The following is a 13,259-nucleotide window of genomic DNA, read 5'->3' as shown; positions in this document are numbered from 1 at the left end:
GTCAAGCACTTCTACTGCTATTGGCAGTGAAGTTGCATTCCTGGTAGCAACAGAAGGAAATGATGGGATAATTACTGAGGTAACACACAATTCAGGGCATTATATAACCCACTTGGTGCCTCCTCCAGAGGGGCTGTGAGAATGTTACATGTCCCCCCAGCTACAGTACTTAGCTCTTTAGCTCAGACAGGAAAAGATGATTCCTGATACTGGACAAGATAGCGCTTGTAGTCCAGACACACCAGTTCCCCTAGAGCTACTACTGCAAATCTGCAGCCTCAGAGCTGTCTATACAGGAGAATGTCCCTACCGCTCACTACCACATCTGCAGGCAGCAGAACTGCCCCACAGGCAGGGTTTCTGTCAATAGACCCTCCCGTTGCTTGGGATTCTCTTTTAGCCAAGCCGCCTGGCTCAGACAGCTGCCAAAAGGGGGCCAAGAGGAAGGGAGGCAGGATGCAGCTGCCAGGGCAGACTGATCCCCTCTGTCAGGCCTGACATTATGAAGTGATGATGGGAAAGAAAGCAGGCACCTCAAGCTAGCCCCATGGAGGGTCTTTATACATTGCAGCCGGTGGCGTGAAATTGTAGTGAGACCTAGGTGAGATGCGAGTTTGTGATTAGCAGGGAATGGAGCAATGGCCAGGGTTAAGATGTGCTTCTGCACTGCGCTTCAGACTGGCTTGTGTTACTGCAGGGAGCCAAGTCCCAATATGTATCTCGACACCCTGTTCCCAATGAGCTTTTCATTAGGTGCCAGGTTGGAATTGGAGTTCAGCACTAACGGAGGGGAAAATACGAAGGCTTATGGAACACAAACAACATACAACTGGCAAAGGAAGGCCTTGGCCCTATGATTAGTGCATAGGCAGCTGTGACTTCAGTCAGCAGGAGAGGCCTATTATACAGACAAAGCCTTTGAGCCCTGTGGTGGCAGGTTGGAGACATCTGGGCTCTAATCTGGCTAAGACTAGCTCAGGATGCAAGATCCTCAGGCAAGTAACTTGGTCACCAGCTCTGTGAGAAATCGGGTAATAAGCAGAAACTTCAGCTCAAGCACAGCCTCTGGCCCTGAGCAAAGATTTCCCATATAGTTCGATAGCACAGGTGGAGCATGCTACAGGAAGAGGCATGAGCTAGACCTGAAGACTTCATTGAGAGCTATGTGGAACTGAGAGCATGTCTCTCTCCTGGGATGGAACCAGCAAACCTTGGGTTTGAAAACCATGACAGGAGAGCCATCACCTGTCCCCAACACAGAGTTCAAGCAGCCTTTGGTTCTTGGTAGGGCTGGCAGGAGGGGGTCTACATTTGTGTTTCCCATTGGCTTTAATGAGCGAGGGAGACATTTGTGGAGCTAAAATCACATGAGAGAGATCTAGGCAGTTCATTTCCTAGACCGAGGAGACAAGACTGCATATTGCTGAGCGCAGAAACATGGATCTGTGGGGTAAAAATAAATGAGTGGAGAAAAGAAAATGAAGAACAATTCCAAATGCCTGTGCGGGTCTGGGATCCTCATGCAGTTCACTACGAGCAGCAAGATCGTTCCTGGCAGTCCCTGTCCCTCCTGAGACAAAGGCCAGGACTTCAATGGCATCCTCCCACCCCAAACTAAGCTGCCGTTCTGTGCAAAATCAAACACGGACTTTATGACTTCCTTGCTGGAGCTCCCACTGCTGTACTGCCTCTGTCCAGCTTCAGTCATGGGTTTTGTCATTACCTTAACCCTGATCCTAAGTCTGCCTGCAGGTCAAGGGAGTGTATCCTCGCAAAACAACCTCCTCCTAGAGTGAGCATCATGACAGATGCTCTGGGAGATGCCTGTGTCTGGAGCAGGGAGCTGAGCATAGGGGCAGAGGTGTACACTCAAGAAGGGTGGCTCCCCACATCAGACTCTGGCCCCATGCTCTGGCAGTGGATTTCGAGGTACAAAGCCAGGAGCACTGAGAGTTATTGAAGGAGAGGACTAAGGCACATACTGTGAGGACCACTAGCAGTCCAGGTCATCTGGTGGCCTCACTCCCTTTCTTCTGCCTTCCTTCAACCCTCCACAGAGCGGTGCTGGGCTCTCCCTGCCTGCTACTCCTACGGGTCTGTGGAAGAGAAAGTCACTTGCCAGCTAAAATGAAAAGGAGCTTACCCAGGTATTAGCTATGGAGAGGTCTGGAGTCTCTCAGGGCACCAGGGAATCCCCTACTGGTTCTCCTCCCCAGAATCCTGGTTTAAGGCTCTTGCAAACTGATACTGGATCTTTACCATAAGACTCAGATCAAGGTGGTCCCCTACATAACAACAAAGCAAAGCCCATAGGCTGAGCAATTCTTTCCCTCCATTTCAGGCCTCAGTAAAGCTTGGGTGGTTTCACTGAAAGGAATCCAAATGCAGCCCTCATTTCTGAATATTGCTTGTGCGGAGGAGCCCCCGGTGGGAGCAGCCAGCTAAACCCAGCTCCAGACGGCAAAGTCATGCCGTAACTGGAGTGTAAACGGATGCCAGAATGCACTGGAACACCAAGAAGTCAGGCTCTCCAGCCCAGCGTCCTTCAGGGAAATAATCTTAATTAAGAGTCTGTCTTGCAAGGAGGGATGATGTTGATCTTAGAATTTAAACACGTCTTGATGAAATAGCAGTGAGAGGGGAGTCTGCGCCGTGTGGAGCTCAGCCATCTTTCCCCCCTCCCTGGACCTGTCTGGCCATTTGCAAAGTTGAAAGGCAGACCAGGCCAGGTGCTGGGCAGATCCCCTCTCAGGGTCCTCAGTCCTGACCCTGGCACTCCCTGTCCTTTCCCAAGGACTGATTGCATTAGTCACAGCAAAACATCTCTCTGTTTTCCCCCTCTATCCCTGTTTGTGCAAGCTTTGGTTCCTAGGACCTGATTTTAATGACTTTGAGCTCCCTGATTATTTGCCTAATGGTTTATGCAAACTCAGTCTAATCCATTGATTGCTCTCGAACTATTCACTGTGACTTTTGCCAGCCATTTCCTACTCTAGGATTCCTCACAAATGCTGCACAAACACGGGGTTGGCATGAGTGCTCCTGGCACCTCCCCTTCTGGCAGACACCCCCCTCAACAAGGGTCTCCTCAGAAGCAGGTACCTGGGGAGTGAATAAAAGAGACTGGAGTCCTAGCTGTGTCTGCGCAATCACCCTACTTTGACCCCTGCTATTGCAGGCATGGCCTCTCCTGAGCTGCCACCCCTCACTGACAGCAGGTGCAGATCTGTGAGGTGAGAGGCCGTTACCATTGCCCTTTTTCCTCTCGTCCCGTTGCTTCCAGCACCCACTGGCACTGTTTCTGTGGGAAGATATATTCCCATCCATGGGGACTGACTGCCAGGCTTCACAGTGCTCCCAGCCTCTGGTAGCACTACAGAGAGGGCTCCGAACGGGCGGCTAAAATCTCATCTGCCGTCCCTTTCCCTGAGCAGACTGGCAGGGTCTGCCCCGGCAATGCCTTCTACTGGGTAGTACCTGTTGCTTTTGCTCCGACAGTGTCTACACCATCTCAAAACCCAGCCCCTTCCCCACAGCCTCTACACACACGCACAGCTGTTCCCTTAGAAATATCTGTTGCCATGGTTTTTCCAAAGAAAACACGTCCCCCTTCCCCCACCACCTTAACCCTGTGACAGCAGCAATGACGCGGCTCCCTTAGAAAGGCCACTTCATGTAACTATGGTAACAATTAGCTCTCTCTTTATTTTACCTCAGGGGTTATGTTAACTAGACAGACACAGATTTGTTCTCCCAGGGGCCAGGTGCTTCCCCTCCTGGCCTCATGCCCACAGCGGTGTGGCTGGCACGCGAGGAAGGGGCAGCCTGCAGCACCCTCTTGGGCTCTGCCTGCGGTAGAGCAGGGGCTAGGCCTAAGCTCAGCTAAAACCCAAAAGCGAAGGAGTGGCCATTCCCACGCTGCTGCCCTGTGCCCCCTTGCTCAGATGTATCGCCCCGGCGGTTGTCAGGCGCAATACCCGAAGCACTCGGGGCTGGTTGGAAATCCCCGGAGTCCCCCTGGGCAGCAGGAACTGAGCCCCGTTGGCTCAAAGGTTTTGCTAAGGGTCATGTCACCATCTATGTTAGTGAAGAGCTAGGCCCTCTCTCTACACCACCAGGAAGCCTTGCTCCTCGTCCCCTACTGAAGGCTCAGGAGTGGTCAGTGGGCTACAAGAGGGACCTCGGGGTAAAACTCAGCCATACCAGGGATGTTTCTGAGTGCCCACCTGTAACCCTGCAGTGAGTGAGAAGAACAGCAGCCCCCCACTGTGTCTCATCTGTAAACAGGGCCTCTTTTTACCCAACAGATCTGCTCCTTGGATATACTGGAGTCACAGCTGCTTGCTGCAGGGACTGAAACCATTCCCCTCAGCCCCGGAGGCCCCTGTCTTAGCTCGAGCATCGTGAACAGAACTGTGCATGAGATCCTAGGCCTGCCCTTGGTTGCTCCTGGTGGCCCCCCCGGCAGACTCTCTCCCACCGCGGGGAGGACAGCCTGTGCCTAGCATCACTATCAGTGCCCGGGCAGGGTGGGTGCGCTTGGCAGGAAAAGTCCGGCCTGCTTTTCGTTGGAGCCGACTTGATGGGGAGTCTCTGAGAAGCTGTGAGCTTAAGAGAACCGTCAGGCACAGTCCTTGCCATCACAAAGACTCAGCGGGGATTGGTTATCAGTGCACCAGCAAGTCAGCCATGTACTTGCAAGACACCATCCAAAACTCTCAGGGATGCTTCTCTCAGTTCCCTTTCTCTGAGTATTAACATGCTAAGGGATCATCTGTATACGCCAGAACCTAGCTTATCACTGCAGGGAGCTGCCTGCGAGGCTGACAGCTCTGAAATGGGCCACGCCCCTGAGATAGCAGCTCTGCCTCCTGCCTGGAGTGCGGGGTTGTGCTCCAGGGGGGTTATGGTCATGATGGCAAAGACACCAAGCGTTTGTGTTATATTCTTTCAGGCGGTGGGAGGGAAAAGAGGTTCACTCCTCTGTGTGGAGTGTCTCAGCCCTTCGGTTCTGCATGTCTGCATTTCTGATACTAGGCGGGGGATCTGGCACTGGAAATTAGGGACTGTGGAGAGGATGGGGGAGCATCTGTTCACAGGGGAGCAAACTGAGTCTGACTTGTCAGGTGGAGGGAAGGAACTCCTGCCCAGATGGAGGGTTTGGGAGGGTTTCGGGGTGAGACCAGGAGACACAGGTGCAAGGGCACAAGGAACATAGGGTTAACAGACAGTGTGCACATTGACTTAGTCACAGCAAAGGCTCCACAGAGCAGATTTTGGCTTCTGGTGCCTGTACATAACTTCACAATCCTGCCCATGGAAACCTATTGTGGGCTGCCAGCCTAAACTGGTAGGGCAGCCTAAACTGGTCCCCAGCTGAGCCCAGTCCCTTTCATGTTTTCCTCTCCTTTCACCTCTGGAAAAGCGGTTCTTCCTTATAGTGGATGTCAGGGCATTGCAGCAAGCACCTCACAGCGGGTGGGCAAAGAGACTGTCAGTAGCCGAGCAGGCAGTCGGGGCGCGTGCAATGGGGGAAGGAGGGTGAGCGGCCGCGTACATACGGCAACTGACAACGTGAGTCAGATCCGGAGCTCGGGAGGAGAGAGGCCAGTGCAAGGCAGGGGCTGGAGCCTGCCTGATGTTCTTAAACCGGCTGGACAGAATTTAATTACTCACATGTGATGGGGAAAGGGGCGTAGGACGCAGCTGGAGCACAAGGGACACGCTGGTCCTCTGGAACCTCTGTGGGTCCAGCTCTACCAACCTTTCACATTCGCCATGTTGGGAGGCACAAACCAGATCTCATTCCCAAACTCCATGGACTTGGAAGACTCAGATTATTTCCCACCAAGCAGAATCCAGCAGGGGCTAATCCGTCCAGAGTTGGAATGGACACTGTCATATTTATGGATAGCCCAGGATCTGCTCACAACCCAATTAAGGCAATGAATGCAGCCTCAGAGGGGTTCTTTGCTACTTCTCCACAGCCCCCTCTGAAGGTCCTTGAGAGAGTGGCTGGAGTCATCCTCTCCCTCATTACTGTGAGCAAAGGGGGCTGCTCTCAGCTCCCAACCACCCACCAACAGATAGGATTATAGAGAGGGTTGTGCTCTAATAGAGATAGTCCTGTTCATGAAGAAGGGATTCATTATGTGTCCTAGGAGGAGGGTGACCCTGCACCATGGCTGGGATCCTTGGCTGCCTAATTCTTTGAGCCAATGGTACATATGGCTCCAATTGTCCAGACCCTGCCCTGGGAATGCATCTGATACAATTAAGTGAGAGGAGAATGGTTAAGAAAAGGGGAAAGCCAGGTCCAAGTCCCAGTTCTTCATACTTGAATCTGGGAGAGTCCCAGTCTCTCTGTGCCCCTTCTGTGAAACGGTGAGCCCATTCACTGAGAGTCAGGAAACTCCAAGATGAACCCTTGACCATGGGCGAGGGCAACTACTATGCTCTATAAGTGCCCAGCCAGAATGAGCCTGTCTGCTCTCCCCTGTTCTCCATCCCATGTCTCCCCCAGCTGTCCTGAACAAGGCAGTCATAACACTCAGGTGCACTCAGACTGCATGAGGGAAGGCAAGGCAGGCACGGAGGAGATGGGAGAGGGTGGGCAACTCTGCCTCACACTGCAATAATCAGAAATCCAGCCTGGTGTGAAGAGGTAATTATGCCTGGAGCCAGTGAGAGAAGGGGGGAGAAGGAGCTGAGCTCCATAGCAACAGGTGTTTGCCACGTAATGGAGCCCTTTCCGTTTGGCCTCAGCAGCAGTCAGCCTTATTCACATGGTCATAAATAATTCAATTTTATCATTCACACACATGAATGCTGCAGGTCTGGACTCTGCGCACGTTCAGCCTCCATCTGTCTGGAGTGGGGGGGGAGGAGGAAAGGCACGGGCTGATAATGGAGTCAAACATTTGTTTAACATGTACGAATGCAGCCAGATGGTCTGGTTACTTGGGGGCAAGGAGGGAAAGGAGCAACAGAGAGAAAGAGGAGGGAAAGGAAAGAAGTAGAGAGGATCATGCCTCTCCCCCTGCCCCTAGTCCAGCTGCTCCCAGCAGTTTCCTCTTGGGTCTCACAGTTGTGTGCTTGGCAAAGGCAGAGATCCTTGGGCTGTGAGTTAACATCTTGATTGCCCTGCTTCCCATGTAGTAACAGCTATTGTCCTCTCCCTCAGAGGAGTCAGAAAGTCCTCACCATCAAGGGGAGGTGTGACATCTCCTGTGGGTCATGTGGGACATGCTTGATTCAGGTCAGCTGCACTTCCAAAGGGAGGAAGAGCCTAAATGGAGCTGGTGGCTGTGTGGCAGTGTTCCTGGGGTGTTAGGACCTCACTTGCACACGCTAATTAAATCAGGCTGTTCCATGAGGATGCAAGCATGAATGAAGGTGAGCTGAGAGCATTTGGGGCACCCTAGTCCTATCCCCTCTTGCCTCTGGATTAGGGAGTTAAGCAGATGGGCTGGTCTTCCAGCTTGCAAGCAATGCCACAAGAGCTGTGAAGAGCATAAAGAGCATTTGTCTAGAAGATAAAACTGGTCATCACTTGCAGACTTGGGGAGACAGCCTTCTTCCCAGGTGATTAGGACATGTCAGTCTTGGGAGTAAATCCAGGAAAGATTCAGTTTAGGCCCTAGCTAAAAATCTCTGCAAAAGACTGTGCCAATATTAGCAAGGGGGAGTAGGCAGAAAGCTTCCCTCTCCAGCTGCTCCCTGCAGCCAGAGGATTCCTGATGTTTACAGCTGTATCCTGCACTGCCTGAGAAGGGAGAACAGCCCCCCTGAAAGTGCTGCCTTTGTCAGAAAATAATCAAACTGACAAACAGAAAGACACACTGCAGAACGCCCATTGTTAGTGTAATTAGTGGGCTCTGTGCCGCTCTCTCTCGTGGGTGCAGGGGGCCTGACGAGAGAAAACAATAGAATTAACAGAGTTAATAGGCTGGATTTTCAGAAACTGCATATTATCCCCAAAAAGCTGCATATTCTGTGTGCACACACTGATCTGGGGACTAGAGACACAAAGGTGGATCATTAGTTCCTGGTGGCCTCATTGCCTGAAATTTCCTTGCAGATGCTACACAGTTGAGACCAAATCACAACAATGGCACAAAAGAAGAGACCTTGTCCCTTCTCTGTGGATCTGCATTCGGGCAGGGGAAATCTTCATTTTTATATATGAATCATGGAGTCTGAAGCCTTATGTGATCAGGTGTATATTGGATAAAACTTGCATCATGTTTTGGGATAGCAAAGAGAAACACTAAAAAATTTGGAAAATTAAAGTTAGAGCTGTTCATTTAACCTTTACTCTGCCCTGTGTGCTCTGATTTTTCAATACTTAATTCATAATTCCAGGATTGCATGCAATTATATCCACAAGTTCCCTGCCTCAGCGGTCACACATACTTTGCATAATGCAGTCCCAATTCGTGAAAATAGCCTTGTGTTTTACTTTAGGCTCAACTACGATCCTGAATGAAGGCCTTTTGTGTAAGGAAGTGTTCCAAAAATATTGTGATCGTATTAGAGCAGAGGTCAAGAAGCAAAGTGCACATTGAGCAGTCTCTATCTATCAACCAGTGTCTATCTTTCTTTCTTCTCTCTGGAAATGTTAATATTTATTTTAAGGGGAACAAGTATGTTCTTAGGGTATAGAAGCTGAGGATGCACAAGCAGTTTAAGCTCTGGTCATGTCTAACTTTTGTGCTCTACCTTTTACAACTGTAATTTCCTTTTCATGCATTTGTGTATGTACTGGTATTCCTAGGATTTTAAGGATATAAAAAGAATAATGTATGTCTAATGTATACATAAGCCCCCCATTGGGTTATCCAGCTTTAGGATATACCACTTTCTCCATTCTTTTATTCATCTTTTAAGGCTGCAAACTCTTCAGGACCAAGATTTTTCCTATTGATAAGTTCTTGCAGTACCTAACACATCATAGGCACTACTGTAATAATAGTAGGTCTATAGCTGTAGATATCTAGTACTCACCGGAGACAATTAAGTATACCTCCCAAACTGTTCCTACTATACTACTAGTGCTCCAAAGGGCATGGAGAAATGACTGAACCCCCCACCTCCCTCAGGGGTTATTACATTAAAGGATATCCCTTCTAGAATACACCTATGGGTCATTAGTTCACATTAAGTGGGATCTGATGGGTATTATCTTACCCCTAAATCAGGAATTTTCTCTTTTCAGCTCCTACGTGCAGCTGAGGTTGCAAACACAATTATGACTTTCCCTAAATCACCATGGCAATTTTATACCTGTTGCTTTATTCAATGGTTCTCCAAATGGACTCTCAAGGATGTCAACCTCTTCCTCAACAAACTGGATCAGCAAACCCTCTGATACTTGTGTTGACCTTCCATGCTTTACTTGATAAAGTTTTAAATCAAAGAATGTCCTTACCATACCCCACAGGTCACTCCATGACTCAATATTTGATCTAGTACATTTTGGCTAATCTCAATCCCACAATTCCTGGAGACATTAATCAGAAAGAACTGCTTGATACGAACTAAACCATAGATCTTAGAAGTGACTAACCCCATCCTCATCAGGACTGTGGAGGAGACTTGTGATTTGACATGATACTCATTCAGGCTAGATGAAGCCAGAGCAGGACTCAATCTAGCATTTCTAATTTTCAGTATACAGGAGACTAGCAGTGTCCTTATCACAGCTGACAATAGCAACATACAGTCCCTCCCCCAGAATCTTTACATCCTTCAGAAGTGTTAACCATCGAACTTCCCTGAGGCAGATTTCAGTTGGCTCCCAAACACTTCCATAGTTTCAGCACCTCCTGCCTAGTAGCTGACGCACCTGTAGTTCTTTGTGCCGCACTAGCAGATACTACACTAACATGGCCTGATTGATATCCTCTGTGCGCCATTCATTTGTCACTATTGCAAACTTAACACAGCTCCAGACCTTCCCCAGAGCCTCCTGAGATGGCACAGTGGTTGGTATAAGGCACAGGAGATACTTTGGAGAAAACATGTCTTTTAGTGAGGATGGCTCTGTTGATATCACCCTAGAGTCTGAAAGCTCCATCCTTTACTACACAGGCTTTCGAGAACAAGACACTCCCTCTTCGTAGTGCTTTGGGGGAGCTGGCAGATTTTCTGCATCTACCTCATCAGTCACTGCCTCCAGAGGTGATTATTTTTAGCTCCTTCATTCATACTATGGATATACAAGTCCCCAATCTTGCTTCCAAAAAGTGTTCAGTTGTCAGTGCTCTTTGGATGGTAGCACCCAACTGGTCCCCGTCACCTGTGTCAGACCTAGATGCAAGCTGGAGTGCTCCAGCAAGGGGTTTTTACCTGCAGTGACCGTATCATAGGGGGCTAGTTGATAGTTATTAAAAATGAGCAGCAATACCAGGATTCTTAGGTGTGACCCCACAAAGCTTCATTTCAAAGGCAAAATATCAGAACCCCACAGTGTGTCAGAAAGGCAGTTGCAGAGGTAAATTCTGGTTGAAATCATGTTGATACACAGCTAGAATGGCCTCAGCCACTTCTGCCTTACTCTGCCTTCCCCCAGATCCCCTAAACATTACTTCCCACATCAAATCTCAATGAGAAAACAGTTTGATTCAATGTTCATCAATGCATTCCAGCTCCTTGTGCTGCTGCTCCAACAGGAGAAGCAAATGTTCAAACTCAGGAGAGTGGCAACCCCAGATTTCCACCCATATGGAGATTTCCCTGTTTTATTCATTTGTATTTCTGTCATTCCAAACAAAGGGAGGCCCCACCCTAGGCAATTTTGGAAAATAAATCAGATGCCATCAGACACTCCTCAGACCACAAGACCACAGAAACAATGCAAGGAAACCTCAGCAACATATTGGTCTATATGTGAATAAGGGGAAGCTGGGAGGAATACATGGGAAATGGTGACCTTTTCTGTAAATGGACACAGTGAGAAGCTGGGATTTTGGCTTAGTTGCTCTGGGAAATCTGTGCGTGCTGGGGATGGTGGACACGGTGTTTAACAGAATCTCTGGTAACTAACCTTTTCATCTGTCCAGCGTGCACCTGAAACCCACCTCTGCAACTGGGGTAAAAAAGAGCTGCCCAGAGAGACTGACTTCACCCCAGTGTGAGGAATATCTCCCCAATGCATCCACAGCTCAGACAGACACTTAAGGATGTATCCTCATCTTGTGTTAAGTTCCTTAATCCTCTCTTCCTTGGAGGGGCCCATATTCATTTACCCTCACTGAAGATCTGCTCCACTGATACACAAACCTCAGCAAAGGCTAGGCAGGGAGAACCACACGGCAGAGTTCCAATAGTTTTAAAAATAACCATGTTTATACCGCTCTGCATCGGAGGGAAAAACACAAGTGACCACTCTTTGCTGCTTCTCTTAGCCTCTTTCAGGCTGCAGTTCTCCCCCGACAGCCCACCAAACCCTCCTAATTACAATAAAATCCCCAGCAAAGAATAACACACTTACCTCTACTGGAGCCTGACTGTATCCCTCCTCTCAGGGCCAGAGGAGTTGCAGGCTAGCACACAGCAGCCCCCCAAAGCAGGGCAAAGGTGACTTTGGCATCTCTGCTTTCCCCAGCCTTACTTTGCCATATCTGTGTTCCCTTCCCAAGGTGACGCTGGCACAGCCTTCCTGTTAGCAGATGAGACCTGGTGAGGGTCAGCCCCTCACTACCTCCTGCTGCCCCACCCTCACACCTGGCAGCTTTGCTTCCAAAGCAGCAGAGTCCTCCCATTTTGCACAACAGCCCCTAGAGATACAGCATAATTAAACTTCCAGGGTCTGGTATCACACCATGCCCCGTGTCTCTGGGCAGCTTTGACACAGCTTAATGCTCAGCATGGGTGAGAAGACACTAAGCTCCTTGTCAGGGATTGCCTGACCTAGCTGTAAGGGCTTCCCCAAAGGTGGCAGTACCCATTCAGCTTGGAGAGACACCTAGGACCAGCTGTGACCTGGGATGGGTGCGTGAAAGCCAGAAATCTTACCAGGGGCCGGTCTGAACCAGAGGCACCTGGGAGCAGGCTTGGACGCCTGAGTCTGACATGACCGAAGCCGGGCGGTGCAACACGCTCCAATGTAAACCCACTGCAGAAGTGTCTGCCATGCTTACAGAAAGAGATTACATCCAGCCCATGCTGCGCTAGAGTTATTCCCTGAGGCTGGAGGGGAATAAAGGCAGAAAGGGCCAAGAAAGCCCCACAGATCCCCCTGGAACGAGATCCTCCGTGCGTCACTCAGGATCCCGCGGGGGCCGCGGGCACGCGGGCGCTGTCCGGGGCGTGGTGCTGCCGGGGCCGGCGCCGGGAGCGCGGGCGCTGTCCGCCCGGCCGTGCTGAAGCCCGCCTCTGCCCGGCCGCCGCCCGCCTGCGCTCGCCCGCCTCTCATGGCCTGGCTCCCATTCCCCGACGTGCAACAAAGGCGGCTCAAGGCGAGCTTTTCAATTACTAAGGACAGTAATTACGGGACAGGACAGGCGCCCCAGGCCATGAAAAGTTCACCCGCCCAGACAGCCTCCCGCGGGCTGGGCATGCGGCGCCAGGCGAGGACCACGCCGGCAGGAGGATTTGGGAGACTCGACCTCCCCTGAGTACAGGCGGCTTGCACTTTGCAGCCAGCTCGAGGTGCCGCCCACCTCTTGCCCACCTGCTGGGGTCCCCCTTGGCTGTGAGAGCTCGCCTAGGAAGCGGCTGTTTTCCCCCGGCGGAGGAGCACGGAGGCCGGGGAGGGGAAGGGCACATTTTCCGTGCAATGTGGAGTTGCAGCCAGGAGGACGCTGGCCATGAATTCCCCTTACTGTCACCGCTTAATGATCAGCGACTGGGTGGCTGGGGGAAGCAGAGACACACAGCGCAGCCCCTTTGTTAGCTCGCAGGGAGCAATTGTTCTCCAATTCAATTCGCGCTGGAGAGAATTCAAAGCCACCCGGTGCCCTCCCCTTGCCAGGAAAAATATAAAATATCAAAGGGGGGGGGGGGAGAAAGAGAGAGAGAGAGAACCTGGGAGCAATTTGTTCAATGCCAAACAACACGCACAGGGCTTTCACGAATGGGATTATTAGCGCTCAGCGAGACCTTGCAAAAGGGCAATTGCCATTTTCCGGGACAGGATGGCTCGCTGTCATGGACAGCTCCTGTGGCCGGGACTGGGGGGCTCCAGGAGACGCCGGCGACCCCCCTTCCACCACAGCTAGGAGAAGGCATCCGGCTCCCCGGCACAAGGCGGCCCC

Source organism: Crocodylus siamensis, chromosome 15 (assembly GCF_052110815.1).
Source record: "Crocodylus siamensis isolate JL-2025a chromosome 15, ASM5211081v1, whole genome shotgun sequence".
Classification (NCBI taxonomy): domain Eukaryota; kingdom Metazoa; phylum Chordata; order Crocodylia; family Crocodylidae; genus Crocodylus; species Crocodylus siamensis.
Note: the sequence above shows the minus strand (reverse complement) of the source record.